The sequence below is a fragment of the Pan paniscus genome, chromosome 18 (assembly GCF_029289425.2).
Source record: "Pan paniscus chromosome 18, NHGRI_mPanPan1-v2.0_pri, whole genome shotgun sequence".
NCBI classification, from domain to species: Eukaryota; Metazoa; Chordata; class Mammalia; order Primates; family Hominidae; genus Pan; species Pan paniscus.
Window position 1 is genome coordinate 57,348,461 of NC_073267.2, and position 6,000 is coordinate 57,354,460.

At 42.6% G+C, this 6,000-nt stretch overlaps 1 long non-coding RNA gene across 1 annotated transcript in view; it reads right to left on the reverse strand.

Moving 5' to 3' along the window:
- The window catches only part of LOC134729357 (uncharacterized), a 36,784-nt gene extending 34,886 nt beyond the window's left edge, over positions 1 to 1,898 (reverse strand). The window contains exon 1 of the long non-coding RNA XR_010110360.1: positions 1,195 to 1,898. This is a non-coding gene — a long non-coding RNA (uncharacterized LOC134729357). The remainder of the gene's footprint in view (positions 1 to 1,194) is intronic.
- Between the last annotated feature and the right edge of the window lie 4,102 nt (positions 1,899 to 6,000).

A 6,000-nucleotide genomic window follows, 5' to 3' on the forward strand; every position in this document is an offset into this window, starting at 1 on the left:
TATAGCAGCTTGAGATAAACATGTGAAAGTGATTGTTCTGACTCTTGTTCCCCAATTCATGTTTATTTATTTATTTTGCTAAATATAACTGTATTTAGAGAAAACCCAGGATTCTCTTTGAAGTTCCAGCCAGAACCTTAAAGCCTCTGAAAAGGCATCAAGGGAAAAACAAAAACAAAAACAAAAACAAAACTCAGCCTTGGTGATGGCCACACCCAAAATGATGCCTACCTTCTCTCTTCCCAGAAAAAAAAGTTTATTTGGATAAAGCTCTTAAGCTATTTCTTTCTTGTTCTAGTGAGAACCTGTAGCTAGTCCGCCTTAAACTCCCTTTCTCCTAAGCCAAATGGATAGACACCTGTAAAAAGTAGAGTCAAATAGCAACAACTCTGGAACTGAGACAGGAATCCTAGATCTGATTTGCTGTGTGATCTTGGATAAGATAGTTAACCTCTCTGTGCCATAATTTCCTCATCTACAAAATAAGGATTATAAATGTACATACTCCGTAGAGCTCACTGAGTGTTCACAAAAAACCCACCTACTTACAAAAAGTCACTTATTAGTTATGTACCTGGCATATAACTAATACTTGATAAATGCTAACAATTATTGGTTTCCTATATGCAGCCTCCTACCTCTAAATGCAATACCTCTTCTAGGATACAGATTTTGTAGTAAACTCTGTAAATTTCCTATTTCCAAAGTTGTTTATATTTTTAAATTATTCACATTAGGAATATTTTGTTTATTTTCACATCACAATTTTTTTTGCAGCCATTGCTTGAGAACCAATTTATTCTTGATCATCTTTTTTGATGTGATGCTTATCAGTAATCCCTGAAGAAATCTAATTTAAAAAAAAGCTTCAACATCTATAGCTGTCTATGTTGGATTTATTTGCATTAGCTATTTAGATGAGTCTCTCTAGCTTGGCATTTGTCACCTTTTGTTTAACTTTTTTCTTCCCAGGAGATCAACATCTTTGCATCCTTCTATCGGTACTTTGAATCTTGTATTTCACTTGAATGCCCAGCCCCGCGTCAGCGATGAGATATTGATTTCTTCTTGTTGTCATTTAACATTCTCATGGAGACCCTGGCAGACCAATTTACAAATGATTGCTAAAGTGCTTTGGCAAATCGTGGTGTTTTTGACAGAGAAAGAAAAATACAGACTGTGAAAATTTTGTACCTTTCAATGGGGTTCACTTAATGCCATGCAGCCTTTCTCCTCATGAGCATTTTTGGTCACCACTAAAGATCCGGTTTGGCTTCTTTGATCCTGCGATGCACAGGGCTCCCTCCTCCAGGCAGGATGTCTCATCTCTGGACTTTGTGGACTGGGGTTGATTCTTTCACGCCCAGGGGGCCTCACCTCCGGGCCTGCACCTTTCTTAGAGGTTAGTCTTTGCCTGAGCAGGCACACTTGTTCTGAAACCACCACCATGGGGTTAATTTGCAGATCCTCAACCCACCGGGCAGACTCCACTTTCTGACCCCATCTGTCAGACGCTGAAATTCATGGTCCTTCCCAGGGCAGAAGCCACGAGCCACAGAGCAAAGCTGCCATCACTTTGTATATTTCAGGGTTATTTATTAGGCCTTGGCTTGGAAGTCTAGCCAGGAGGTTTTCACTCAGGGTCTGTTTGCCTTGCGCAGTCTGTCTCTGAAGTGCAATTTGGAGATACAGAGACGTCAGGGTAATTTTCCATCCTCTGGTGACAGTGTTATTATCGAGAAGGAAGGATGAGGGCCGCTTGCTGTGCTAATGACTGCTTCTCATTTCATAGGCTCCAGGAGACCCAGGCTGTAAACGACTGCACATAGTCAGGTTCCCCCAGAGCCTCACATGGAGTTCCTCGCCCTGGGGAAGTGATGTTAATGGTTTTCTTTGCAAATCCCTCTCCCACCCACTTTCCTGACAGGATTATAGAATCCCTGTGTCTAGACACCCTGGGAGCTCTGAGGATTTCCTGAGCCTGTTTTCACTCACTCATTGTGATATCTCCTATGGAGGCTGAGTCAACACCCAGTATTGTGAGTATTGGGGGCGTAAAGGAGATGTTAGGATCATAACCTAAAAGTCCCTGCCTCCCACCCGCAGCCCCCTCCCTGACCCTGTGACCCATCACGCTAGCCTTCTGCACCCTTTGATTCTGTGCTTTTCAGAGCCCCGAGAAAGCTCCGAGCCTAGAATGCTGCTCCTTTCCCCCCTTCATCTCCTCAATGTCCACCCATCCTTTGTCACCAGTCATCAGAGAAGCCTCTGTGCCTCCACCCCAGAAGAGGTCAGGCTGGAAAGCTCTTAGAACCTCTAGTTTGCTTCCTTCAGTGCCTTTCTTCTATTTCATATTTGCGTGAGAATGTGCCTGGCCTCTTCCACCCGAGGAACCTGAGAGGCTCCTGTGAGCCAGGGCAGGCTTGAGGCTCTGCTCACCAGCGCATTCAGCAGGGAGGAGAGGCTGGCACATGCAAGTTCCTTTCTTTAGTCATCTTTATTGTATGAATGGCTGCGAGGGAGTAGCCTTGGGGTATTCAGTGGGGAGCTGTGAGTCAGTAGAGGGGTATATAATAGGTACTCACCTGAAAATGGTCTTTTGTCTTTCAGTTTACCCCTGGGAAAGGGTGAAAAAAAGGAGCTGCTACATGGTTACTTGAGTGTAGGAAGGAGAACAGGCATAGGATCCATTCACGTTTACTCTTCTTGACGTGATATATGCATGTGAATAGCCTTTAGGAGCAAACTCAACACTCAGCTAAATTGTAGTGCATGTCATTTCCAACAGACCCTTGGACTATTAGAAAGGGCAAGATGATTGTCTGTTTCAGCATTGACATGTGTGTGCACACAGAACTCTTTATGTAGAAGAGATAATGTATCAAGTGGGGTAAAAAATGGAATCACTGAAAAAAAATTATGTTTTTCCATGGAAGGGTAATTATTGCCCAAAATAGAGCACAGATCAAAACATCTTAATTCTTTGCCATTCTCTTTCGGATTGTAAAAATCCCTGTACTCTCCATATTTGCCATGTCAATGACCCAAACGCCCAGGCATTGCAGGAATGTGGCAGAGTTTGAGTTGAGTCTTACGTGTTCATTTAGAAAATACTTACCAGGCAGTGGCCACGTGCTGGGTACTCTGATCATGTTTCAGGGTCATGCAAGACACAGTTCCTGTCCTCAGATGGCATGGGGTGATGTGAAGAGCCTGGGGTTTGGAATCACACCACTTTAAATTGGAATTACAAATCTACCATTTACCAGCAGCATAAACTGGGACAAGATGTTTAATCTCCCTCATTCCCACTTCCTACATCTGTAAAGTGAGGTTAATGCTGCTTATCTCATAAGATAGTTTTGAAGACTAAATAAGACACAACCATGTATAAAGAAAGTCAGATCGCCGCATGCCCTCAGTCAAAACCCTTCAAAGGGTTGTTATGAAATTGGGAATAGAGTTTGAAATTCTTTGTGCTGCTACACGATCTGACCTTTGTCTGCCTCTCTGTCCATCTGTCTGGTTTTTGCTGCCTTGCTCTGTGTGCTCCCAGTGTGCTGGCCTCCTCCCTGCATCTCCAGCCTCCCAAGCATCTTCCTGCCTCAGGACCTTTGTGCTGGCTGCTTCCTCTGGCTGGAACAGTTTTGCTTCCAATAATCACAAGCCTTTTGCTCACATTAATCAAGTCTCTCCTCCAGAGGCATCTCCGCAAGAGTTCTTTCCTGCCCTCCAGCCTGAAATATCTCCCATCACTCCGAATTCTTTAACCTACTTTCTTTCTCTTCATAGCCATAATTCCTGTCTGACGTTACGTGATATGTCTATTTGCTTCCTGTCTGTCTGAAAACTCTGATGAAGGCTGGGCATGGTGGCTTGTACCTGTAATCCCAGCACTTTGAGAGGTCAAGGAGGGAGGATCATTTGAGGACAGGTGTTTTGAGACCAGTCTGGACACCATAAAGAAACCTCATCTCTATGAAAAAAAAAAAAAAGGCGAGACATGCGATTGTGCCTGTAGTCCCAGCTACTCGGGAGGCTGAGATGGGAGGATCATTTGAGCCTAAGAGTTTGAGGCTGCAGTGATCCATGATTGCTCTACTGCACTCCAGTCTGGGTGACCCTGTCTTAAAAACAAACAAACAACAACAACAAAACTCCATGATAACAGGAGTTATTATTTTTCCATTGCTGTCTCCCCAGTTCCTGGAACAGTGCCTGGTACCCAAGTATTTCCTGAATGAATAAATGATGAAGATTTCCTTGCCGAGTGCTTGGAGTATAGTAGGAACTCAATTAATATCAGTTCTCTTGCTTCACATTTCTCAGCAAGGAGCTTAAACTTTAGAGCTGAAGATAAGACAGTGTGAGATGGATTTTTTTTTTTGGATTTAGTTAAGCCACATGGATCTTTTTATATCCCAATAACGACACAGTGCAGAGCCTAAGAGAAAGTGAATTTTCACTTTATGTTTTAACCAATTTGTTCCACATAAAGTATGTCTGGGGTGATAAGAGCAAGAGTTAGAAAAAAAATAAAGCACTAGAACAATTCATGGAATTTGCTTATTAGTTCTTGTCCTCTCTAGCAGGGCTTGCCTTGAAAGAAGGAGCTGACTAGAGAGAAAGAGCTACATTGACTCTGCAGGAGTAAACGCCACAATTAAAAGTTTCCTTTAATGAGTCCTGTGTGAATCTCCCTATTGAAAGATGCATGAATGGAAGCTATTTCTGTCCCTTGCTTTATGAATGAATTGTATGGAGATGTTTCTTTGCTATAGTGAAAGGCATCCCACATAGAGCACATGCTTCGTGTCTGCACCTCGCTAATTGACTCATGAGTTTATGGAGTGCCGATTATGTGCCCGGGGTGGTGGGTGGAGAATGGGGAACTGGGGAAGAAACACCTTGGCAGGTGCTCTGAGAGTGCATTAGGGGAACCTGGATCAGATACGAAGGGGATAAGTTAGGGAAGACTTGTCAGAAAGTATGTTTGAGCTGAGATTTCAAAATTAATAGACATTAACTCGGCAGAGGGTGGTATTGGGACAGTGGTTCAGAATGAAAGGCATTCTAGGCAGAGGAAAATTTGAGAAAGTGGATCCTGGGTTCATAACCTGTCTCTTCCACTGTGGAGACCCATCTCTCTCTGTGCCTCAGTGTCTCCAAACGTAATAAGAAGGGTTGGATTAAATGGTTTTTGAAAAGTTTTATCCAGATGGGAATTCTGTTTGATCATACAGGGCACTATTTTCCTTTTCCTCTACCTTCCTGTGCCCTTCCTTTCCTACTATGTGCATTTTCCCTTTCCTTCCTTCTTTGACCCTTCTTTCCCCCCTCCCTTTTATTTTTAGTTATGTGGCCAATCACCAAGGGCAACAGGGAATATTATTTAATGTCTTTGAGAACACTTTGGGCAGAAGGAGTGGCAGATTGCTTCATTAACATTTATTCTCAAATTTGAATAGGGAGAATAAAAATTTTAGAGACAGAATAGTAAGTGGGCACACTAAATCTTAGGGTGGTAGAAAGGAAAATTGAGTTCCATAGTAACAACATTTGGGTAAAGAGGAGATTCTTTTATTGGGTGAATAATCACTCTGTAATTAATCACTCTGTTAGTATAATCATTAACACTGCAAAGGGGTTCAGAGTATGCAACCCCCAAATATGCCACTTGAGCATGAAGATTATTTTGAGCTGAAGGCAATTCAAAAACAGCAGATGCAAACAAAGCTCTCTATCCTCCTCCGTTCTGCCTACATGCAGGGCATAAATTTCCATTTGTGAAGGTGTCCCCCTCATTTCTCCCATACCGAAAATAGAAGACTCTTATCATGGGAGATGGCACTGACTTGAATCTGCACAAACAAACCTTACTGAAATAATCCTTTTCTTCCTTTAGTTTCCCTGTATAATGACCTTTCCATAATTTACCACCCCTAAAAACCCAAACTCTTTTCCTTTGTCCAGTCACTTCTCCACACATTTATCACTCTT